The sequence below is a fragment of the Pinus tabuliformis genome, chromosome 4_1 (assembly GCF_031772625.1).
Source record: "Pinus tabuliformis cultivar Carrire ecotype Pingquan chromosome 4_1, CPIR1, whole genome shotgun sequence".
NCBI lineage: Eukaryota > Viridiplantae > Streptophyta > Pinopsida > Pinales > Pinaceae > Pinus > Pinus tabuliformis.
The window spans coordinates 443,156,426-443,184,092 of NC_142303.1; the positions used below are offsets into that span (position 1 = coordinate 443,156,426).

The window sequence follows — 27,667 nt, forward strand, 5'->3', positions numbered from 1 at the left end:
GTCATCAACCCAACTATCCGCAACTGTCTGGCATGTTAAATTTCTCTTTTATTACTCTTTCTCAAAGTAATTTACACAATGAACCATATGAACATTATTATTAGCACAACAAACATGCATGTACACCATGCATTTACACTTAACCCTCAACATGGGTCCACAACATCTAGATTGATGGGAACCATATCTATCGTACACGTCGTATGCATGCAAATTCCCAAATAACATAATTCATGCATATCATATAACATCATTCTTTCTCATTTATGATTGCATTTCACATTGCAGCAATTCATGTGATGAGTTTTCTTGTTGCCATTAAGCTACCACTACTTAATCCCATCAGCAACGTTAGTTATAAATATGCATCAGTTAACACGTATTCAATTTCCAAGAATGTGCATGCATTCAATATTGTCATGTATAAAAGCATATGCAAATACTCATTAATGTATAAATGTCAACAACAGTTGAGTTAATACTCTCAGCATTCCCAATTTTGCCATAGCCTGTTGTTCTAATTCAAATCATCATTAATGGAGTATTATTTTACGTTTACTATGGCTAGCTTGGGTCATGCGTTGTTAATGTAATTAAACATAATCTCTCTAACATACAAAGATCATAACTCTATATCATAATGACTAATCTTTGTGCATACCATTGCTTATCATATAAGCCTTTCACTAGAATACTACCATCATTTCATACAACAAACTACATACCTCTTCTTTAAAGGAAGTCATTTTAACCTCATTCTTCTATCTTCCGATGTGAGGGTTTCTCAAGATTCCTTTTCAAGAAATTATTAAGGATATCTATCTTTAGGCATAAAAATCAAGATACAAAAACAAGGTTTACTTATCCTTTATGCATCAAATCAAGCAATCAACACAGCTCATCCAACAAGACAATCTCTCCAAGAGATTATTATTTCCAAGAAAGCTAACATGACCACTTTCTCTAAGTACACACAGACTCATACCACCCTTATGTGCATGCAACATGTGTTTTCTCCTACACAATTATTTTTACTTCAATGCACATAGTTCTTTTCATGAAACAAGTAAGGATTTTGTTTCTTGCATGAACACTATTCTAATGTGTCTTTAAGGGAAAGAACCTCTATTTTTATTTTCAAGAAAACTCTCACAAAATCCTTCATCTTCATACATGAAGTATGCATACTCTTAGGATGAGACTATATTTATGTATATATGTAATATACTCTTTCCTCAAGAAGTTAGAAATGAATATCTATGTGCCTAGAAGCACATCCTTAGCTATCTTTTATCATGCATGTAATGCATAATCATTTCACTAGAACTTAGAAACTAACTAGAATCATAATGCAATTAGCATATATATATATTTCCAAGAAGCTTTTATCAAATAAAGATACATATTTTAATTCAAGAAAACTTGGCCACCTTCCATGCTATGTCCTCAGGACATTTATATGCCTCATCCTCTTTTCTCAAGAAGATACTTTGGCTATATTTAGCAAGGATTTTATAGACAAGAGACAAGCATTTCACACACAAGACTCACGTGGAGTCTTTCTAATAGGAACTACCTATTTTCTTTATTAAGAAAGTATATAAAATAATCAATCTTTAACTGCATGCCTTAACACATTTCCTTTACCAAGAAAATCTATAAAAGAACTATTCTTTTATTGCATGCATTCAAATACTTTCTCTACTAAGAAACCATATAAAACCTTCATACGTGTTCTTTAAGAAAGTGAGCAAGATACTTATCTTGTCCTTGGATCAACATGAATAACTAGAAAATTATACCACCCTTACCAGAAGCAATTGCTCTACTTATGCAATTAGAAGCATAATCTCCTAAGTGTCGCACATGCACCAGAGTTACCACTTGATGCTAGATGCAACAACTATCATAACCCTACCATGTGACCATTTCAGAATAATGACTTCAAGGAGACATTACGAAAATTATTAACATCAATACACTATAGTTATCATTTCCAACTCCTTAAGCATGGTCAAGGGAATACTCACATGCACATCGAGTGCTTATCTAGTCGTCCCCAGACTTAGAGTCTTCTGCAAGATTCTGATACTCAAAACTTGCTCCATCTGGTCATCACCAGACTTAGCGATTCTTTTCCCATCTCCGTCTGTCCCTACAGCACGGTCTTCTTCCTTCTCCTTGCTTCCATTTCCTTTGGAAGCATCTATAGTTGGGGAAGGTAGTTAGAGTTTTACTGACAACTGTATTAACACAGGTAGTCTATTTATGAATAATTATCACATGTAATTATACCATGAATGGGTCCTAGAAATGTTACCCACTGAACATGCCTCTATAATTAACTTCACCCTGGAATGCAACATGCATAAGAAATCCATCATTCCCATAGTAGAGATAAATTCAACCATCGTTAAATCGAGGCTCCAATGGTTTTTATCTCCCAACAAGTAATGATTAACATAAACACATACCATGCTAATGGATTTCACTTAATTAGAGGGTAATCATCATTAAATCTATTAAGACATAAGCATATACTATTCATCATGCATTCTCATGGTGAATAAAATTAAGAACTCTTCTCATGAACAACTGGACTATAGCACAGAGAGAGTAAAAATCTTCATACACACATTCCATGCATGTGACATCAATCAACCTTCACTTGTTTTCGAATTGTAATAATCTTAAGTCCAATTCAATTAATGCATATAAGTTCTATGGGTTAGTCATACAACACTAACCAATCTCAACTACCAATCGTCTTCATGCATCCATGACAAGACTGAATCAAAAGTTAGTTATGACAATCAAGTCTCGCTGCTTGACTCATTGCATGATTTCAATATCTAAGGGTTCTTCTAATGTCCTTTTTAAACAATTTTTCATCCTATTCAAGGATGTTCCCCCTAATTTATATTCATGCATTGGCTCATTAAGTTTCGTTCATTGTAATTTCAATCTAGTTCAATGAATGCATTATTGTTATTGCCATATGTGCAAATCAAAAGTTGGTAGTTGGTTGTCACTTTCGTCAATGAGTGTTCAATATCATTCTTAAGTGTAATGAGTGTTCAGTTTTGTTCATAAGTGCGACAAAAGTTTCATTGTATTTTATCCTCATCAGGAATCCAATGTTATGAATGTAGTTATGCAACAACTTTATTGCTTACTACCCAAAGAAGTTATAGATATGAATCACACATATCATGCCAAAAGTAGTGTACTATGTAAATCAGTATGTGAATGATTAAACTCATACCTGAGTTAATGCTTGCTGGTGGCATACGTCAATTTATTTTCTACTTACCAATTCCCAAAGGCGCCAGTGCTGCAACCTTTTGCTCTGATACCAATTTGTCACATACCCCCGTAACCTCGCATGTAAAAGTAGGGAGTTAGAATTTTTTATTCAATTACCACAAGTAATTAATCAATTCACAACTCCACAAATCATCACTAACCATTAGATTTACTATTCATTAGTACATCAAGTAAAATTGCCATCAAATACAGTAAATTTCATAACCATTGCATAACCTTCAACCATCACTGTAATAACAAAAACTGTCTCATGAATCCATGCATCCATTTCTTGATATCCTTAACCATGTTAGATAATCATGTACTAAGACATTATGGTTGTCACATCAAATAAAGAACCATCATCATCAAGGACCCATCATTATCAACAGACACATAAGGCAATCACATCAATCACACCATAGAACACGGATATACCCTGGAAACCCCGTAGGGTGAAAACCAGCAAACGTTTAATCTTATTATTAAACGCTCGTGAGGGTTTTCACCCCTCACTCAATGGCTTACAAGGGATTCCATCCCTTAACCATTGTTATTAAAATCATTACAATGAATTATCATTAAGCTTTCACATAACTAGCTAAAAGCTAATACAGTTTTCATGTAATCTTTTATTTACATACCGCCACATGCAATAATTCCTTGTGGCATAATTGTTCTAGCAATGGACAATGCTGCAGCTTGGACTTATCTGCATGGACGAATAATCCTTATCCCGTCAATGTTAGACATCACTTTCCTTTGGCACCAACCGCCATCGTTTCCTGTCAATGCTGTTGACAACAAGCTTGGCAACAATATTAGATACATTATCAATGATTCATTAAACAACCTTTAAAAAGGATCTTTTATCTTCTACTCATCTGCATGAGCAAGCATAACATACTAACTCACTAGTATCTCTATTCAAGTAGATTCTTGTTCTACTTTACACAAAGCTTAATCACACTGGTGCATATCTCTCTCTAAGAGATCTAACCATTAGTTTACAAGTCCATGTTTTTTCCTAAAACATATAACACAATAGTCAAGGTTTATCATAGTTTTGCTAACATACAAAGAACACATCTCCCTAACACGATGACTGTTCTTTGAGCCATTAGCTTATCCTAATATCCCTTCTTTAATATATGCAGTGGACATAGTCTTTTAAAGATACAAGCATGGACTCATTAAGTACTTCTTTAACCAAGAAAAGAGATAAATTAATCAATCTTTTACCCTATTCATTACCACATGCATTAACCTATTCTCTTCACAAGAGAACATATAAAATCAATCATTCTTCTAATGCATGTACTAAAATTCTCTCTATAAGAATGCAGTTACTTATCTTTAGATCTGGGCGTGAGTATTAAGAACTGTTGAATTTGGCACTAAATGTTTCCTCTGCTTCATTTTTCCCTTTTCAATTGCGCGCCGTCTCATCACCTCGATTCTGTGTGGTCAAACACCGATTTTCCTCTGGAAACTCGAGGTCCAGTTCATTGACAGGAGCATGATCAGGGATGTCTCCTGCATGCCTAGCTCGCATCTGTTTCTCCCGTTGTCTGTGATATTCCAAATATTCATGTTTCTTCCTTCTGGCGGTCTCATGGGCGTCTGTTCCACCTTTCACAACCCTTTTTGCAGTCCCCTCGGCGTCTGCCACACCTTTGACAGCCGGGCGTCCAGGAGGAAGTCCAGATGAACGGTCCTCGACCCCTGAAGTCCACTCTGTTCTTGGAGCCATGCCGTGAGGAGACATGCACCCAATTCCAGACAAGTTGCAATTCTTTGATTAAACTACAGCCACTGTATAGTGTGCAGTAACTATAATGAGTCCTGTGACTGGTAAACACAGTTTGGACTATTGCTTGCTCGAGCGTTCCTTCTCCAGAGTTCAAATAAAGTCCAAAAATGTTTGGCAAAAGTCCCCGGTTGACAGGAACCGAATCGCAGTAGTTGAGTGCAAGTAGAAGGTCCGTCCCCTCCAATCGCCCCTCCTCCTTCCATAAGAGCACACTTATCTTTCCTTGAAAAATGGAGGTGTAACTGTTAACCGTCATCATGGCTAGCAAACGTAAACCGAAGAACTCGGAACCATTTGATCTCATCCCGTTTCCCATCAAGAATCAGTTATTACCGGTGCAGAGGACAAATGGGTGTCTGCCTGGCACCGTCGTTAATGATGGGTACATGGTTATTATCATTACATGGGTCGCGGGTTCAAACCTGCGATCGCACGTGGTTTTCGCTTGACATATAACCATCACGTTGATTGTCAAGTTTATCACCTGTTACCCACCATCGGAAATCATTAACTATTATAGCTATCACGTTGTTCAACTTCTCGTGAAGTTTGGCTAGCAATCGTGAAGTGAAGAACCCGAAGAGGAAGTTATTGGTGATCGAACGATATCCCTCGCTGCTTCCCTGTCGGTCCATAAGATTTGAGTGGCTTGAATAATAAGATAGTGAGTTATTGATGATCAGATGAGTTCTCTCTACTCCCTCGCCGACCCATGAGGAAACGTGCCACTGGCAATTTGAAATTACCATAAAACATAGATCAAACAAAATCAGATAATTATTCAGTAAATAAAATAGACCTTCTCCGATTCGGAGATGCTCACTATCACCATTCAGAATCTGCACTCTGCATTCATCTATTGCTTTGCTCAAAACCAACACGAAGTTAAACTCCGCATTCTGTCAAAAATATTTACCATAGGGATGTTACAGTATCTCTCTGTTTTGACTAGCTCAAGGAAGAAAATTAATATAGCCAAGATTAGAACGAACTCTCATGAGCTCCATAGTGAAACGAGTCATTGGGCAGTTCCTAAAACATCATGGATGGAAAGGTTATGCCATCTCTGTGAGAATACGAACATGGAGGATGAAAATCACTTCCTCTTAGAGTGCCCCGCGTACAACCACATTAGATCTTAGTTTCAAAATCTTTGTTGCAATACTGACCTTCCTAGCCTTTTAGGTTGTCAAAATTACAGTGAGCTCCAGAGGCTTCTCCCCAAGCTTTTTGAGCATAGGAATAAAATCTTAAATCAAACTAAATAATTCACTTCTTTAGGTCCGATAGACCAAAGTTTGGTCTCAGTGAATGTTAACCATCATCATTATCATCATCAATAATAAATTAAATGAATATTTTAAATAATAAATCTAAAAAAAACCATTTGCATAGAAAATAATATAAATCTATAAAACACAAAAACAAATGCCAATTCTTTCAAATCACATAATAAAATTTTCTATAATAACTTTAAGTCTATATAGCCACCTTAAAAAACCCAATTATCAATTCTTATAAATATTAAATATTAATAATAATAAATTAAAAAAATATATTTTAAATAATAAATCTAAAAATCCAAAAAAATGAATATAAATCTATAAAACACACAAACAAATGCCATGAAAGTGATTGGGAGAGTCAAAACAAAACCTCACCAACTCGACATGACATTTAATCAAAGGTGAGAAGCAAATGTTGCACCAAAAATCAATGTAATTAATCTGTTTTTGGATTACATGGACATGTATGTCTATTTTAGAATAGAGCTTCCAAAACTCTAATTTAATTATCAATAATTCAATTGATTATGTTTATCCCGATTGATTAACAGAAATAATTGGAATATTCTTCACCCAAATTTAATTCTTTCAAATAATATAATAAATTTTGCTATAATAACTTTGAGTCTATTTAACCACCTTAAACAACCCAATTATCAATTCCTCTAAATATTAAATATTATTAATAATAAATTAAAAGAATATTTTAAATAATAAATCTAAAAATCCAAAAAAACCATATGCTAAGAAAATAATATAAATCTATAAAACACAGAAATAAACACCAATTCTTTCAAATGACAATATATTTTGCTATAATAACTTTGAGCATATGTAACAACCTTAAACAACCCAATTATCAATTCCTCTAGATATTAAATATTAATAATAATAAATTAAAAAATTATTTTAAATAATAAATCTAAAAATCCAAAATATATATATATATATATATATATATATAACACAAACAAACGCCATGAAAGTGATTGGGAGAGTCAAAACAAAACCTCACCAACTCGACATGACATTTAATCGAAGCTCGGAAGCAAACGTTGCACCAAAAATCAATGTATAATAATTAAATGGTTGAAAAAAAAAAAAAAAAATTATAATAAATATAGATTTATGTTAAATTAAATTTATTATGATGCTAAATATGTAATGAATGTTAGGTATTTATATTTTTTTATTAAAAAAAAAATTAGGGTTGTTTCTTTAAAATTTAATATAAGGGAAATGTGTAAAATTTTTTTACACATATTAATTATATGGAATATAAAAATAATATTTTAATAATATTTAAAAATATTAATTATATGAAATATTTAAATGTTTATTATAAATAAAATATTTAATACTAAATTTAAATAATATAAATTAGAGAAGTTATATAAATTAAATGGTTAGAAAATATAGAGAAACATTAATACACTATCAATATTAAAATACTTATTTCATAATACATCTTAGATTATAATTTTATTTCTAATTATTATAATTATTAATGATAAAAAAGTTAATATATAAGTTAAATATTTATATATTTAAAAAACATGTAACAAGATCTCAACCATGGAGATCAGCATTATTTAATGATGGAGATTCTTAACCTCTAAATATATTGTGTTACAATATTGTAGAATAATATAATTACTTATTAATACCATATAATTAAAAAAAATAATAATTTATTTCATATAACACTTTTTCATAACATTTTTTTAATTAATCAATTTAATTAAAAAAATACATTATTACTTTATATTATTTAATATATAAATATATATATTTTTTTATATACTCAACATAAAACTCACTTAATATATATTAGGTCATATAATATATTAAAATAAACCCTAGATTAACTTTAAACTCCATAGAGATACAACATTTCAATAATATATTTTTTAGTACAAAGTATGTGCTCTACATCAGGGTATACATATCATAGTATGAACTACCATAAATAAACAATGAAAATTGTAGGGAAAAACTACAAGATTTAATCCTTATTAATATATTACAAATCCAAATGGAAGCTAAAATTACTTTTATGTTAGTTATATATATATAATATAATATAATATAGAATTATTAATTTAATGATGTCAATAGAATTTTGATTAAATGTAATGGATTTCATTGTTCGCGAGAAAAGCGACTCACTTAAGAAGGATGATTTGATTGCTGAAGAGTTTTGCTTCTCTTTAAAATTTGAACATGTAACTTCGTAGGAGAAAACATATTTGTTTAACCGTTAAATTCAAACACCCATCATATATACATAAATAATAATAATAAAAGTATTAAAATTAAATTTCTTTAAAAAGTGCAAAGAGATACATATAGGTTTTTAAATTGAAGAAGTTGTATTTTGGTTTTAATATATATATTTAAAATTATATGTATATTTCATTAATTGACTAACTTATAGTGGGAAAATTGGTCATAAACATAATTAGAACTAAATAAAAAATTATAATTATCACTTTTTTTTATCATTTCTTATGTATTCCTAATAAAAGATATTACAAAAAAATTAAATTATACTGAAAAATTCCATACTACTTTAATATTAAATATACATTTCATACAAATGAAAACTTTTCAAAATTAGAACACATATATTCTTGCTAAGTTTTGCTAGGTTGAGTTAAAGTGAGATCTAATATTGTATGGAAGAAATATATATTGAGATATGGGATGCTTTCACTAAAATATTTGTTTGATTTAAGTCTAGTTCTAATATTGTATGAAAGATATATTTGTTCACATATGGGATGATATCATTGAAACACTCATTTAGATAGCTTTAAACCATCATAAATAACTCCCATCCTCACCTCATCCACATGAAATTTATATCAATAATTTAACACAAAATAAGATCCACACAAACCAGCCATTTTTTTTTTCAGTTTTTAGTCGATTTAGGCATTTATATTAAGTCACAGGAATATTACATCATTGACTGCCTTTGTGAAATATTCTACCTTCTTCTCTCCTACCAGATTTGTTGTTCATGATAATGTTACCAAAATATAGAACAAAAAATAAGTACAATGAAAACATGCGAAAATCAACATACCAAAAAGCCAAAAGACACATAAAACCAAGAAACTGCTCCTCACCATAAAATATGAAAGGAGTGAACCAAAGGCAAGTTGTCAGGAAGAAGGTGGATTGCATGAGGAGTGGACATGTGAAACATAGAACTATAATTTATACAAGGGAAGCATAAAATACAATGGCAAATTAAAATTCCTAGAATTGCAAAATAGAATTCCTTTAGCAAGGACATCAAGAATATGCTTCCACAATAGATTCTACTGTCAGAAGCTGAACTATGTCACAAAATACTATCGTTACTCATCTTGGAAGCAATTCTAGAGTCTCTAGATTTTCTTTCTACACCAAAGACTATATTGGGAAAGGGCTTAGAGTACTATGTAAAATTGAAACTGGTTTCCACGACAATATTGACAACAGTTTTAAATAATGTTTCATACTTCCCTAGATGAAGTTGCCTTTACTTTTATAGAATAATCTTGCAAAGATTTTAGATGCAGGTAGGTATGTAAATGAAAATGGGCACTTTGAACAAACAACTATAACTAGATATTTTTCCTCCATAAAGAGTGCAAGCAACCTTTTTATTTGCATGTTCTTAGCCAACTACTATAAGTATAAATATTCCCAAAAAAAAAAAATCTATCAGGAGGAATACTGCAAGGAAAGAGCACTTATCGCTTCATGAGCATATGTCGACATATTTCAAGATAATTGTTAACATTTTTTTTATCTATATTGGTTAGATGCAAACAAGAAGTAAAAGGAAGTGAAGAAAATTATTTAAAAATATAATTTAGATCATTAAGTCTATGGTCAAATTGTTGGTGTCATTGCTAAAAATATATGGAGAGATGGGTTATGCAAGAAGACTGGAGATACTATTTAGTGGAAGTGGAAATGAGGAGGATGAGTCTTGCCCTGGGAGCTTGAGGGAGATATATCAGACGGTGAGATATACAACACAAAATTCTCCTTATTTTCCACCATTACCAGAGTATCATTCTTCCATTTTAGAAGGAGATGATGAACTTCCTAAAATAGAAAATTTCTATGTTGTTGGTGATGTTATACTAGGGAATACATTACAAGCATGTGGAATTTCTATCAATGGCACTTCTCTCTGTGTTTTTCAATGGATTTGTGCATTCTATGGCTTGTTGCACTACAAGCATTTGGATTACAATATGGTCCAGTGGACCACATTGAGGGGGAAGCTCAAACCGAATATATAATTAGGGTAACTAAAAATTTGACACCAAAGCTAAGATGTCAAAAGAAATATGCTCTGGCATTATGCAGTGGCAGTATGCCACCGTGCTAGGAAGAATTGAATAAATCCTGTCCATTTATGTTTCCATTTGAGATGGGGAGGAAATATTTTTATGCCATTGCATTAACATTATCATAAGCATTGCAGTAATTTCAGCAGTAGCAGAGTGCTAAAAATCCAAATTCGTTAAACAATTGTGGACGGAATGTTGTGATACGATAATTCCAAAAGGTGAAAGCATTAAGACAATGTATATTGGGCTCAACTTTGAAGGTGATGGAAATGTTTTAAGCTTGGTCGGAAGGTTTATCTTCAAATGTTTTGTTCTATGCATGATAAATAGCAATTATTATTTCCTAATTTCGGGGCGTGTTTTAAAGGCCAACACTTCACTTAATTCCACACTATTTTTATAAATGTTGGTTTTGAGGTGAATATTTTTTAATTTTCCTTCGTAGTTAAGATAGATCAAGAGTCTGGTTCAAAATTTTTAATCAAAACCAAGAATAAGAATAAAAATAAATTTGTCTGTATATCGCCATAATAATCTAAATCAATGAGTAGCACAATTCAATGTTGCTTAGTGATGATCAAGTCCCGATATCCTTAAATTTTGGTAATATACCTTCTCATGATTTCCTAAAATATTTGTAATATACTTGGTGGGTGAAAAGCATGATGGTTGTACTAATGGAAGAAAAACATTATTGCATTTTAGGTTCTTAGGATCTCAGTCTAGCGATGATTTTCTTTGATTTTGGTAGCTAGAGAACTGTTCTCTTTTTCCTTTAGTTTTCACGATTACTAGTTGTCCTGATTTGATCCCCCAGAGTGGTCTCTCTAGATTAAATTAATGACCATTCTTTTGAGCACTTTATCAATTAAATTGATGACCATGTTTCTAAGAATAAGATACCTACGTTACATAATATTAGAAATCCACCGAGGTGCATGTACTTATCTGAAGCAAAGGAATATTTGCCAATGATAATTTGAGCAGGATGTTCTAGTGTAATGGAAAAAGTGTCACATTCTTGGGAAATAAATCTCACCTTCAAATCCCTTCTTGAAGGGTTGCTGCCTTAAATTATGGGAGGAAATGCACCAGGATATTTAGCAGGTGAATGTTACTTCTCAATTTGATCTGTTTTTTGGATATAGAATAAATATTCTCAATATTAACATTAGTAATAGGTTCTTCGAGCACGAGTATTGTCCAAACATATTGGAAAAGTAAACAAAGTTACAAAAGAAACAAAACAAATTAACAAGGAGGCTGAGAAGTTGGTATGTACTGAATAATAGATATCATGAATGACATGAAATCAATAAGTATTAAGAAAATTTTCTACGAGAATTTTGCATTGCCACTCGACCGTATTGACAATGTCTGAAGGATTAAAATACATACAATTGAAATAAAAAATGGAAAGGATAGAAAATACTCCATGAAGGTTATCATGTTATAATTATCATGAACATCAAGTGGTCTCCCAGATAAGAGAAAATATAATTTTTCGTTTAGAATCTAGGGATAAAATACAAGAGGATATGCGACAACTATTTCAATTTCAAATCCACTCTATTCCATGTGGCATAGAATTATAGGAAATGTTGCCTAAAATATTTCCTATAGTATTTCCTCTAAATAAGGGCATTTTCTGAGTGATAGATCTTCATGGCACAAAGTTTTTCAGAGTAGCTAGGGAGGAAATTTAGATACACAATAACAAGTACTTAAAACAAGGGTTCATGGTGATGGGAAAGACAAACATAACTCTTTCAGGATGGGCGTATGTTATATAACCTTAAACAAAGCCATGATCATGAATGAGTTCCTATCACCCAAGGTTAACTAATATAAAACTATCAAATAGATTTAAATTGGTTTGAATATTTGGAAGGAAACTTTCATGAAGAAATATAATAAAATAAGAGTCCAGAAAATGTACAACCAAAAGGGAAAAAAAAACAGATAAGGACTTGTACAATTTCAAGGTGATGTCTATTGGCCATGATAATGCTCCACTATCATTTCAATATTTATAATTCACCAAGATTATTTTTTGCAGTACCACTAGACTGTCACTGTATTGGCATTGTCTGAAGGATTTAAAGGAGATAACATTTCAAATAAAGAATTATCCAGGATAGAAACTAATCTGTAAAGGCTATACATGTTCTAATTACCATGAAAATTAAGTGGTCTCCCAAAAAAATATGGATATAATTTTCCTTTTAAACCCTAGGGATGAAATACAATAGAATAGGAAACATCCATGCGAAGTCCATATCCACTCTATACCCCACATGTAGAATTATACACAATATTCACTCATATATTTTCTATAATATTACCTCTAGAGAAAGGAAGTTTCCAAGTTATGGGTCTTCATAGCACAAAGTTTTCAAACATTAAAAGACGACATTTAGATTCAGAGTAACAATTACTTGGAACAAGGGGTCATGGTTCTTAGAAAGTGCCCCTCTTTTGATACCATGTTGATGGCTGAGAAAAACATGACCCTTGTAGCATGGGCATAGGATATATAACCTTAAACAAGACTTTGACTAAGAGAAAGTTCCTAACTCCCAAGGTCAACTTTAGCAAACTCTCAAAGAGACTGAAATCAGTTTGACTATTCAATGAGACAAGTTTCATGACAAAATATGACAAAACCAAAGTAAAGAAAGGTACTTCCAAAAGGAAATCCCAAATAGACAAGGCTTATATAGTTTAAGGTGATTTCCATTGTCTATGACAATTCTCCACCAAAGTTTTAATATTTATAATTCATGAACATTATTTGGAAGCATTATATAGACAAAACTGCTTTGGCTTCCTTTTAAAATGTCATACTGTTATGTTTATCATGGATATGAAAATTGGTTATACGAACACAAATAATGGTATTATAAAAAAGGGTTTACATTTGTGTTCAGCTCCAAAATAATTATATCCCATATTTCCCTTGCTTTTTATTGGAAATTAAGAGAATATATACAATGATTAACTAAAAAATAAATGAAAAATAAATAATTGTAGAATGTTAATGTTCAAAAGGCATGGTGAACTAGAGTCGGTACTTGCAGTGGTACTAAAAAAAAGGGTGCATAAAAATGGACACAACAATATTAAGGTCATGAAAAAATTCCAATGTTATCATTAAAAATGCTCAGATGGAGAATAATTGCATTAAAAGTGTTTGTCTTTGATAAATATTTATTATCATTTCATCGCCTGAGGGAAAATAATTAACATGATATGTTGTCACATTTATTTCACTAAAATTGACTTCAATGAAACAAATAATTTTCATTCCCATTTTCACCCTTTTGATGGTAACCCTAATTATTGAAACTAAATAAAAAGAAAAGAGCAAATAAAATCTCATCATTTGTACTAAAAAAATTAAGGAAGATTGAAGCGCAAAGTTGAATTTTACATAGCCTTCATTAGGAAAATCATGTTATGTTATTTGCAATTTAAATAGGCCACCTCAACTTCTTATAAATCATCATAGATATGTGTAAATTATAATCTGCGAGAAGTAAGGGTTACAACAAACCTTAGTGGCAATAAAGTCATATCTATATAATTCCACTGGGAAAAATATGGTTCGTATCACATCATTTTGGTCCTTGGGGTTGTTTATGCCGATATGTTATTAACCCTCACATTACAGATGTGACTTTTAGTTATCCATGAACGTGGAAGTGATCACATTATTAAATATTTTATTCCTACATTGAAATCAAAACTAAGCATTCCCTCTAGCTCCAATTTACATAAAAAATATAAAGCAATGTCAGTAACTGTTCAGAAATTTCCTTTGGAAAATCAAGATGCCTCTTCACAGTGTCTAGCCATTTTCTAGCGTATACAAGGAGCCAACCCTTTTATTTCAACCATTAAAATTATCATTCTTGGAAGAACATTTTCTCTACTTTATGACCACCCTCTTTATAAAAACAATGGAAGTCAATAATTTACATGTTAATAAAGATTGCATTTCAATGAGTTAAGTTTGGAATGTTGGGAAGTTGATCAAATTTAATTATTCATACGATGATACAAATTCAAAATTACTCAATTGAAGTGAAAGATGCAATCTTGAGCCTTCAGGGATTCTTAAAGGATCATTAGTACAACATGAATTGTCAACCTTGTAAATCTCCCAGTCTTTGATCCCACCTTTTTCTAAAGTAGAATTTACCCTATGTGGCTAGTCTTAGATGGTCAGGTCCCATCCAAAGTGATAAGAGCTGCCCATGTATAAGATTTTCCTGTTGCCCAAGCTTCTCCATTGTAATCAAATATCCTCCATCTTAAATCATTTATTGCATCTACAATTCTCCAAAATCCGTTTGAGACAACTCCATTGTCCAACAAACTGAAGATAAAAGTCCTAGGAATAGCTCCACTTTTGACCTAGTACCTTCTTCTCTTCCAAATGAACTACCCATCCAAGGTCTGTAGCTGAAACATTGGCTCATACCAAAATGACCCTTTTTCTTTACCACTATATAAGAGTTGATATTGGCAAGGAAATTGATCATATGCATGATTTTGGGCAGTGACAACATGCCAATGAGATTCTAATTCACCTAACCACCCAACAAAAAAGTCGTTTGCAACCTCATGACCCAAGAGACTTCCTCTACAAGATGAGAGGGGCTGAGCATCGAGTTTCATTGAAATTTTAGCATCTAGTCCAAGGCAGTTGTGTTTATGCAATACACATAGAGAAAAAGTTTCAAATTTTGGACTCTCATATGATGCAATGCAACGGTAACTTCATACTTGATTAGTTGGTGCACAATTGTTGAGACAAACAAGTTTTTACAATTGGGATCTAAAATGAAACCCAATATTTGAGGACCACAGTTCTTTATCATACACTACATAGTATAAATTCCTTTTGCATGCAAATTTTTCAATATGGGTATTGCCCGCACATAGGAATTAATTAGAACAAGTAAAGTACAATGAATATCATCACTATTGCAACAATCCCATGCCTCATATACAGTTCTCAAGACTTGTAAGGACTCGATCTTGTTTCCTTGAAGAGAGAGGAGGAGTTTTTTCTATTATGTTGGCATTTCTAGTTGAGACCTATAATCCTCCTAAATTATTCTGAAGAACATGAGAGCAATGAAAAAGGATGTTTGTAGGAATTCTTTGAGTGTTTTGCAAGACACACTTAAAAGAATCACAATTTTAGACAATAATAATTATCTAAATATTAGTTTGATCCAGAACTAATTGATTTTCCTTTTCTTCTTCTCTAGAAGATGAATCATGTACAAGCTAAACCAAAACCTTGTTTCTAAACAAAAACATATCATAACCTTCATCTACCCATTTCAGTCTGGTCTCCTACCAAATATACCCACCACAAACATTTACATTCATACATTACAATGCTATAAGTTTCGACAAAAACATTAACTTTAACAGAAAAATACAAGTAACATCCCAATGGGTATATACACTTGCTATTGAAATTTAATCATTCAAAATAAACCATTGGGATTAAAATTGCATACCATGTGATTCATGACATCTTCCCATGGAACATCATTTAATGGACTCACACTTCCATCTCCAACAATTGAGATAAGATTTGCCACTGCTTTGTTGGAGAATGTTTTGTAATCATAGCTTGTCTCTACGTAGAACATGAATCACGAGTTTGGCACAACATCCAGATTAGGTCACTTCCCCTGTCAAGGATGAAATTTAACTTCAATGGGCTCGAAGATCCCATCTCCACCTGAATAAAAAATTCACCATCTACAGGGCTTACCAAACAATAGTAGCTCTTGGACTAGAGGTTAAGACTCTATCAAAACCTATGTTTCTTGTTTGACTTCTTTGAATAACTCAATGTAGTTGTTCAACATGTGAAAGATTTTGGTCATCCAGTAGCGATGAGATAGAGGAGTCTCTTGGTATTAGATCAACCTTCCAATTGTTTTTCATTACTTGTGCTTTGTTGTTACTGCAACATCCACCAAGTGACGAAAATATTGTGTTCTATTGGCGTAGAAATTTGTGGAGATCACGATTGTGCAGTATGGAGGAAGGTTCCTAGTCGAAGACGGGGACAAATTTCTTTTTCACACCATGGGATAGATGTCATTAGGAGACGAAAAGGGTAGAGGAAGGTTGGTCAAACCATTTCCAAGAAGAGGTGCCTATCAGTGTAATAATTATATATTTATTATCATTTGATAAATAGATTGTTATACATATTCAAATATATTAAAAAGTTATAATTTATATCATTTCCAAAAAATTGTATATATTAAGTTTTATTTGTATTTATGCTTATATGGATTTTCTTTTTTTAAATATGTTTTTATGACCTTTGATAGGTAGATTATATCTTAATTACATACAAAAGGAGTTGAATATTGGTTCTTTCAATTAACTTGAAAGTTGATAGAAAATTTTTATGGTGTTTATTAAGGTTAATATAAAAATATAAAATATAAAACATTATTTATTTATTATTACATATTATCGTATTTTTATTATTTGGGAAAGACACATTATTGAGTTTGGGACTATGAGGGAGATGTGTAATTCATTTTCTATTCAAATCTTAGTTGATATATGTCATTTTTAAAATAAAAATAAAGTATTCTCTAAATAAAAAAATGATTGATATAATAAAAAAATAAAAATAAAGATTTGTTTGGTTATTTTTAATTAGAATTATTATAAAATAATAATAATCTCATTATTAGGATGTATGTTATTGCACGCTCTACAACTCAGTATAGGGTATATTTGTAGCCATTAGATGTAATGTAAGAAAGATTACATGTCGACATTTTTAATGTAGCCTATATTATAACTAATAATAATAATAACAATAACTTTATATATACATATATGAAATTTATATAATATAAATAATATTATAAAGCACTGGGATAGATGCATATTAACAAAGGATCCAAGCAAGGAGATAAAGCAAAGATAGAGAAAAGATAGTTCATGATTCTTTTAAGTTTTTTTATTATTGTATTTTCTTTGACATGATTTACCCAAAATATAGGTTTAATATTTTACAACCAAGTACGTTTTTTTAATTTATATACTTTCTTAAATACATTACAATGGTATTAGATTTAAGAGACAGAGAGAGAGAGTGAGATGGAGGGGGAATAAAGTGGGGCAGAGAGAGACCAAGGTGGGAGAGAGAGGGGGAGAGAGGAAGGAAGAGAGAGAGGAGGGGTGAGAGAGAAGGAGAGAGGGGGAGAGAGGAAGGAAGAGAGAGAGGAGGGGGGAGAGAGAAGGAAAGAGGGAGGGAAAGAGAAGGAGGGAAGAAAAAGAACATTGAGAGATAAAGGTGGGGATAGAGGGAGTGATAAGGGAGATATGAAGATGGAATGAGGGGGGGAGGAGATGCGTGAAGAGAGCGAAAATGAGACGGTTGAGACAGGGAAAGAAGCGGAAGAGAGAGAGAGAGTAGGAGACATAGATATGGAGGGGGGAGAGAGGGGGAGAGAGAGAAGGAGAGAGGGGGAGAGAGAGAAGGAGAGAGGGAGGGATATAGTGATAGAGTTGGAGAGTGGAGACAGGAAGAGTGTGATGGAGGGAGAGATAGAGGGAGGTAGGAGACAAAGCGATAGAGATGAAGGAATAGAGAGATGACTTGAGAGAGAGAAGGAGAGGGAGAGGAAGAGAGAGATGGAGTTGGAGGGTGTGAGAGAGGGATGGAAGAAGAAATACGTAAAGAGATAAGGGTAGAGAGGGAGACGGAGTGACAAGGGAGAGATGGAGAGACACTAAGGGAGAGAGGAGAGTGGGAGGGAAGAGAGAGAGAGAGAAGGAGAGAGATAGAGGGATAGGAGGGGAAGAGAGAGAGAAAAGGGGAATGTAGGAATTTACGGGGTAAGTTCCTCAGATAGAACACCAAAGGACACCACTCACAAACAGATCACATATCAATACACCAGTTTCTTGACATGGTTAAAACCCTCAAAGGGGGAAACAGTCCATGGCCTGAGCCAACGTGGCCACTTCGGGAAATTTATTAATAAAAGAAAGAAAATTTACATAAGCTTCTCTCATGAACAATCACCCTACAAATGACCCTCCATGCTATTTAAATAGAGATCATGGACCAATCAAGTGTCAAGCCATGGATCAAGTGTCGGTAATACAGAGAGAATGAACTGTCTGATCACTTAATGTCTAGAACATATTGTGATAGTTGGATTGTAAGTTACAAAAGTACATAGTAAAGAAGCACACTTTACCTAACTCTACACTAGACCAAGTTATACTTAACTATTTCCTATGTGTCGGAATATCCTAACATCCCCCCTTAAGAACAACTTGGGACATGATTGAAGGATGTACAAATATGACATAATAGGAGAAGGAAGGAGGAATTAGAGCCTATCCCCCCTTAGTTACAACTTCCTGAACTCCAACCATAAATTGAATTTTAGTATACTTCGCCTCTGTGAGAGCCTTTGTAAAGATGTCTACAACTTGATAATCTATTGAACAATATTGCACTTCAAGAACATGGTCATGAATGAGCTTTCTGATGAAGTGCATGTGTAGTTCGATATGTTTGTTGCACTGATGTCAAATTGGATATTTTCATAGTTGAATGGCACTTTGATTATCACACCAAAGTGTAGTTAGATGTTGCTATTGAAAGCCAAACTCTGATAGGATCTGACGAAGCCACAGGGCTTCCTTACTAGCTTCTACGACACCACGATACTTTGCTTCTATTGAAGAAATAGAAATGGAAATTTGTTTCTTGCAATCGCATGTAATAGGTCTTGAACCAAGAGTGAACACATAACTTGTAGTAGGCTTCCAATCATTAGGGTCACCCACCCAATCAGAATCAGTGAAACCAACCAATAGATGAGATGCTTCTGCACTGTAATGAATCCCAAATTGAACTATACCTGGAACATAACGGAGTATTCTTTTAGCTACTTTCCAATGAATTTCATGTGGGTTTTTCATAAACCACTGAGCAATAAGGCCAACAACAAAGGAAAGGTCAGGACGAGTATAAGTTAGATACAAAAGTTTTCCTACAAAGTGACGGTATAAGGTAGCATCAACTTCAAGGGAAGTAGAAGTGACTTAAAGTTTGGCTCCAGACTGAAAGGGAGAAGGGGTTGGCTTACAGTCTTCCATGTTAAAGAGGCATAGAAGATCACATGCGTACTTGGACTGGGAAACGGAAATACCTTCCTTAGTTTGCAAGACTTGAAGACCAAGAAAAAAATGCAAGTGTCCTTAGTCTGTCATTTCAAACATCTTTTTAAGGCTAGACTTCACATGGTTTATAAGGTTGGGATCACTACTAGTAAGGATAAGAACATCAACATAAAGAACAAGAATGATAAGATACTTACCCACTTTCTTGGTGTAGATAGTATTGTCAGAATGCCACCTAGAAAAGCTAGTATCTAAAAGAAAGCTATCCATTTTGGCATACCAAGCCCGAGGGGCTTGCTTGAGACCATAAAGGGATTTCTTAAGCTGACATACAAGGCTAGAGTCTATTTGTATAAAGCCAATAGGTTTTTCCATATATAGTTATTCATACAAGGCCCCATCCAAGAAGACAGATTTGACATCCATCTAATGGACTTCCCATTTGAAAGAGGTAGTAAGGGAAAGAACTAGGCGGATAGAGTTCATTTTGGCAACAAGGAAGAAGGTTTCAATATAGTCAGTGCCTTGAACTTGTGAAAAACCCTTAGCAACAAGACCATATTTATGTTTATCAACTTTTCCATCTGTCCCATACTTGGTTCTATAAACCCATTTGCATCTAACAAGTTTTCGTCCCTGTGGAAGATGAACAAGATCCCATGTATCATTTTCCAATAATGAATGATATTCTTCATTCATAGTTGAATCCCAATCTGGATGGCCTGAAGCTTCTGCAAAGGTGTTAGGATCATGATTCTTTGAAGCTTGAGCTAGTAAAGAAGAGGCTCTATCGAACTGAGAACGTGTATGTCACTGATCTATAAGATCACCTGCAAGAGCACCTACTGCATCCCGAGTAGCATGGACCCATTTTGGAAGCTGACGAAATAAAGGAGGATCTTGAGAAGGTGGTGGAGGATTGTCATCCTTGCTGTCATCATCTGAAGAAGAAATATTTTCAAAAGTAGAAGGGATAGAGAGGGGTGGCACATCCGCCAAACTAGGCTCGTAGGCCAATATATTTTCAGCAAACTTTACATCTTTTCTAATGATAACATTTTTGGACTTAAGTGGAATAAGTCTATATCCTTTGACATCTTCAGAATATCCAACAAAAACACATTTTTCACTCTTAGGTTCTAAGGCTTTATTTTTCTTATCTGGAATATGGGCCCATGCTTCACTTCTAAAAATACGAAAGTGACTTACATATGGTTTAATTGAGATCCATGCTTCTTCTTGAGTGATATTCTTTAAAACCTTAGTAGGAGTGTGATTTACTACGTAATTTTCATAGTTACTTGCTTCTGCCCAAGAATTAAGACTAAGTCTTTTAGATTGAAGCATACAATTAGCCATTTCCTTCAAGGTGTGATTCTTCCTTTCAGCTACACCATTTTGTTGTGGACTATATGGAACAATATGTTCCATTTGAATTCCATGCTTGGTGCAAAAGTTGATGAATTTGTTGTTAACATATTCTTTGCCATTATCAGATCTTAGCTTAAGAATTTGATGTCCACATTGTTTCTCAACAAAGGACTTAAAGGCCAAGAACATGTTAAATACTTCACTCTTGAGTTTTAAGAAGTATACCAAAGTGTGTCTCGAGAAATCATCAATGAAAGTTAAAAAATACATGTAGCCAGAGAATGAAACAACTGGAAGTGGACCACATAAATCACTATGCACAAGTTGTAAAGGGGAAAAGGTGTGCCAAGAGGCATGTTTTTCAAAACTATTTCAATGATGTTTTCTGAGTACACATCCAGAACAAACACTATCTCTGCTAGATACCATAGGAAGACTTGTCACCATATTTTCTTTATATAGATTTTGAAGGGAGTGATAGTTTAAGTGACCAAATCGCTCATGCCAAAGTTTGCTCACTTCATCATTATGAGCAACAAATACCGAGGGAAGAGTTGATGACCCAAAGTTGTTAAACTTATACAACCTTGTAGAATGATCATAAATGCCAGTAGCTAAAATATGTTTAGGATCTCTTAGGTCTTTAATTACAACATCGTGAGGTGAAAATTCAACAGCTTTATCTTCACCTAAATGAGTTATCTGTGATACATATAGAAGGTTGCAGGATAAGGATGGAATACATAATACATCATTAAATTTACCATTTTCTAGATGAGAAGTTCTAGTCCCTACAACACTAAGAGATCTATCATCACCAACATATATATTTTTGGTGTTACAATCATTTAAAGAAGAAAACATGGCTTTGGTTTTGGCCATGTGATAAGAAGATCCAGAATCAATCAGCCACTTATGAGAATGAGAATAAGAATATACATTTAGTGCATAACCAGACCAAGATGCTTGACAACCACATGTAGAAAGTGTTATTCCTAAATATGAAGTTGAAGTTGAAGAGTGCTCCAAATGGATGTTATGCTTCTTCGTTGCTGCTTCCAAGGCTTCCATATTCTTAAATCATTTGGATTCTAAGTGGCCATCTTGATTACAAAAGTTCCAATGTCTATCAATTTTCTTCCCTTTGTTTTTATTTTGCCTTATCATGTTGTTGAAATGATTTTTCATTTTGAGCCTGAAATTGGTTAGGACCCTTGTTTGGTTTAGGACCATTATTTTTAGGATACTACTTCTTAGGATTCTTTGAATTTGGTTGTTGCATGGTGGCTAAGTCTTTCTTAGAGGAGTTTCCAAGATTAAGAAGACCAATATGTAAGAGCTTTTCTTGTTCTCTTATTAAAGAATCACAAAAGACATCAAAAGAGAGGGACTTGTAGTATTGTCCTTGAGAAATAGAGGCTTCTCTAGTAGAATGGAAGGTGAAAACAAACACAAAGTAGGTTGGTCCCAACTTAGTAAGAATGGAATAGGTAAGGCTACCATCTTCTTTCTTAACCTTAACACCTTCCAAGAGAAGTCTAAGGGTATTGAACTTGGACAAAAAATATTCAATGGAAGAAAAAATATTGGGGTCCAATGTAAGCAACTCATTTTCGAGTTGATGGGCTCTAATTTAATTTTTAACTCCAAAAACATTAGTGAACTGTTTCATTGCTTCATTAGGGGTATCAAGTTTTGTGATATGGAATCTAAGGTCTGGAGAAATAAACATCCCTATAAACACACATGCTTGATCTTGCCTATTTTCCCATCTCGATGCCTTATCTTCATCTTTAGGTTTAGTTTCTTGGCCTGAGGCTATTATGTAAATACCTTTACTTCTAAGTAAAGCCACAATGTAGGACCACTATTGGAAGTAGTTGGTGCTGTCAAGAATAACTTGGTATGGACTTTCCATTTTAACCGAAACTAAAGTTGTAGATACTAAAAATAATGGAAATATCTCAAAAAATTAGGCCAATTAAAAAAAAAAAACGGCTCTTAAAATGGCTTTGGGATGAAGAAGTTATGGCTTTTCGAAAAAAAGTTGTTGAAGATGCCGACGAAGTGCGTGAATGTACAGAAGTGAATGATAATGTTATATATATTTTTTTAAATCCCCCCTCTTTCTAAACTTAATCTAATTAGCTCACTTTAGAAAAACATTATGGGACCACTTTTATAAATAAGTGAAAGTGATTTTTACAATGGTACTTTATGAGCTACCCACTAAATTGTAACTTAAATAAAAGATAAAGAGACTTTAGAATTATAAGTGACTCACTTTTTATAATGGGTGTGAACACTTTTACATAAAGTAACTTTAAAACATAAGATACATGTGCTTTTTGAAAAATTAACTAAACAAAAAGAAAGACTTTAACTCAAGACTTTTATTCTCATAAAGTAAATTTGGACCAAGTGAGCTAGTTTAAAACCTTAGTAATTTTTTGAAAAGAGGAAGGGTTTTTTTTTTTGGTCACTAAAGATTTGGGGTGCGTGCTTACTTGAAAAATCTCTTTTTGTTTACAAAATAGCAAACCACACAACCCAACATTGACATACAAAAAAAAACAAACCTTATGGCTTGAAGTTAGCTTTCTCCAGAACCTAAATATTTTCCCCAATGTTTCTGATTTTTCGAGATCACACTAAGGCGCAGCGGAAAAGAGCATACGCATGAGAAAAATCCTTCCATTCTGTTTCTGATTTTCCTAGATCACAGAGATCTGCAGGGCAAAGAACATGCACAAAAATGAAAGGTATAGATCAGGTTATAAAAAAAAAAAAAGAGAGATAAAAAAACTGAAATAAACAGAGAGATGAATAACTGAAATCTCAAATAAAGACTGTATACCTCCAAATTTTAAAAATGACGTAGCTAGGGCTACTAGAAACCTTTTCGCGTGAAACTTAAGGGGTTCCTCACTAGAGCAGATGCTTCTAACACAATAGAGTAGTCCTATCGGCCCGAAAGCGGTCAAAAATAGTAGATCTAGGACACGATTGTTGGATGCAGTTCTACCAGCTTTGGATTTGGATCACCAATGGATGCGGCCCTCAAATAGCTCCGATACCATGTAGGAATTTACAGGGTAAGTCCCTCAGATAGAACATCAAAGGACACCGCTCACAAACAAATAACAGATCAATACACCAGTATCCTTGACGTGGTAAAAACCCTCAAAGAGGGAAATAGTCCACGGCTTGAGCGAACGCAGCCACTTCAGACAATTTATTAATAAAAGAAAGAAAATTTACATAATCTTCGCTCATGAACGGTCACCCTACAAATGACCCTCCATGCTCTTTAAATAGAGATCATGGACCAATCGGGTGTTAAGCGATGCATTAAGTGTTGGTAATATTGAGGAGACAATGAACCGTCAGATCACTTAATGTCTAGAACATATCGTGACCTTCAGATTGTTAGTTACAAAAGTACATAGTAAAGAAACAAACTTTACCTAACTCTACAATAGACCAAGTTATACTTAACTATTTCATGTGTGAGAATATTCTAGCATGTAAGAGAGTGAGGGAGGAATAGGGAGGGAGATAGAGATAGATAGATATGGAGAGAGAGTGTGTATGTTTTTGGGGTGAGAAGGAGAGATTAAGGAGGATAGATAGGGGGAGATAAATATATAGTGTTGATTTGGGGTAGCATTGGATGTGCTCTAGCCATGAAAATTGGTGGAGAGGCTAAAGTGCATGAGATGTCCAAGACCCATAAATGGTTTGGACATATTCTAACCAGTTTGGGAGATGTTAAAATAATTAATATTTTTAATGGAGTTCCTAAGTCTAAATTTAGGAAAAATAAAATATTAATGGGTATTAATATAAAACTGGGTTAGAAGGGTCCAACCCTTATTCTTTCACCAACAGAATCAATCCCGCATATTTCCCACTGAACAAGGTCTACCACAGGCCTGAGTGAAACCCCTCAACAACAAAGGAATCCCCTTGAAGCCAAAACAACTCTGATACCAAATGTAAGTTTTAACCCCGTACAGAAATTACCTGCATATGAATTCTAAAACACAGAAATAAACTATGCAAGAGAATAACATATAAAACACATATACATAGAGATTTTCCCTTGGATCCCAAAACCGGGACTACCAGCTTGATTTTTCATTATATTCCTTTCAATGTTACAATACATATTTATACATGCCGAAGCATCCAATACCATGGACTGACAACCATCGTGTCCAAAACCGTGGACTGAAAACCATTGCATCCAAAACCATGGACCGAAAACCATTGTGTCCAAAACCATGTTTGTAAACGATGCACAAAACCATATGTATGTCCGCCCAACCTAATATAGGGTCCCAAAAAAAAATCCCGAGGCACTGCCTCAGACTTCGTAGAGGGCGACTACCTGTCCCCCTCAAACCCCCCGGACAAGGGGGGCTACTCCCCCCTGTGACCCCCTCGCTGTTCAATCGACGTAACAAAGAGGGGGCTCTGCCCCCCCCCTCTAACCCCCCAGTTAACTACGTGGGCTAGTCGTGGAAAGAATATAACACAACCCAACATTATCCCACTTGTTTTTTTCTTTCCACAGGGGGCCATAGGAGAGCTTAGTCATTTATCCAACCCTACAATGCCCATTGATTCTCTACACCATGAGAACTTCTCAGAGCTCAGATTTTGTCAATGTATCTACAGTATTCTTCAAAATATCCACCTTTACCAGCAACACCTTTTTGTCTTCTATCATATCCCTCACAAAGTGATACTGAACATCAATGTGCTTTGGCTTCGAATGGTAAGCATGGTTCTTTGCCAAGAAAATTGCACTTTGGCTATCACAATCTATCCTTATAGCTCCCTGTACTAACCCCATACTTGAACACAATCTTTGCAACCAAACTGCTTCCTTGCTTGCATGAGTAGCTTCCATGTATTCTGCCTCTGTAGTTGATAGTGCCACTACAGATTGTTTCTTACTCATCCAACTAATTGCACCTCCAAATAGTTTAAACACATACCCACTTGTAGATCTTCTTTGATCCAGATCTCCATCCCAGTCCGCATCAACAAAGCCAAGGATATCCAAAACTTTGTCCAATCCTGGTCTTCCTTGGTAGCACAAACCATAATCACTAGTGCCATGAAAATACCTGAAAACCCGCTTCACTGCTGTCCAATGCTCCTTCCCTGGTTTTGACATAAACTTGCACAATACTTCCACTGCATGTGCAATGTCTAGACTAGTACAAACCATTGCATACATCAAGATACCGACTACACTTGCATATGGAACATGAGAGATATCCTCTTCCTCTTCTTGTGTCTTGGGACACTGTTTAGTAGATAAATTTACACCTACAGGAAGAGGAACCTTCACTGGTTTACTATCCTGCATATTAAATCTCTACAGTATTGTCTCAACATACTTCCTCTGGTTTAACCAGAGCTTCCTCTTTTCCCGATCTCTTTTAATTTCCATGCCCAAAGTATAGTTTGCAGCACCAAGATCTTTCATGGCGAATTTGGAGGACAATTGGGTCTTGAAATCCTGGATAATTTCTTGGTCATTTACAACCAACAAAATATCATCCACATACAAGACCAGATAAATAACACGGACACCAATTAATTTAATATACACATAGTGATCTTCCTTGGTTCTGGTGAATCCAAGTCCCTGTATAAATGTATCAAATTTCTGATACCACATTCTTGGTGACTATTTTAACCCATACAAAGACTTCTTTAACTTGCATACCAGTTCTTTCTTACCCTTCACTGCAAAGCCTTCAGGTTGCTTCATGTAGATCTCCTCTTCCAGATCCTCGTGAAGAAATGTTGTCTTCACATCCATTTGTTCTACCTCAAAATCAAAAGTAGTAGCAATAAATAAAAGTAATCTAATAGAAGCTACATTGGCAACAAGACAAAAAATATCACCAAAATCAATTCTCGGCACCTGGGAATAACCTTTTGCTACCAACTGAGCTTTTTATTTCTCCACCTTTCTTTCTGCATTTGTATTCTTCTTGAACACCCATTTGCTGCCAATGAGTTTCGTTCTAGCCGACAACTCCACCAGATCCCAAGCCTCGTTTTTGTGCAAAGATGCCATTTCATCAACCATGGACTCTTTGTAGAGTTTTCCATCCTCTGAATCTACTACTTCCTTCACATTTCTGGGATCATCATCAGTAATAGATAAAGAAAAATCTGAATAGAAAACAGATGGACTATACCTTTCTGGATACCTTCTTTCTCAAACTGATCTTCTCACACCCAAAGTTTGTGGCTCTTAATCTTTTGATTCCTCTTCTGCTGTAGACTCTGATTCTTCTTCCTTT

The 27,667-nt window shown here is 34.0% G+C and overlaps 1 pseudogene; it reads right to left on the reverse strand.

Moving 5' to 3' along the window:
* Positions 1-14,808: 14,808 nt before the first annotated feature.
* Positions 14,809-16,438, reverse strand: LOC149176233 (uncharacterized; annotated as a pseudogene).
* Between the last annotated feature and the right edge of the window lie 11,229 nt (positions 16,439-27,667).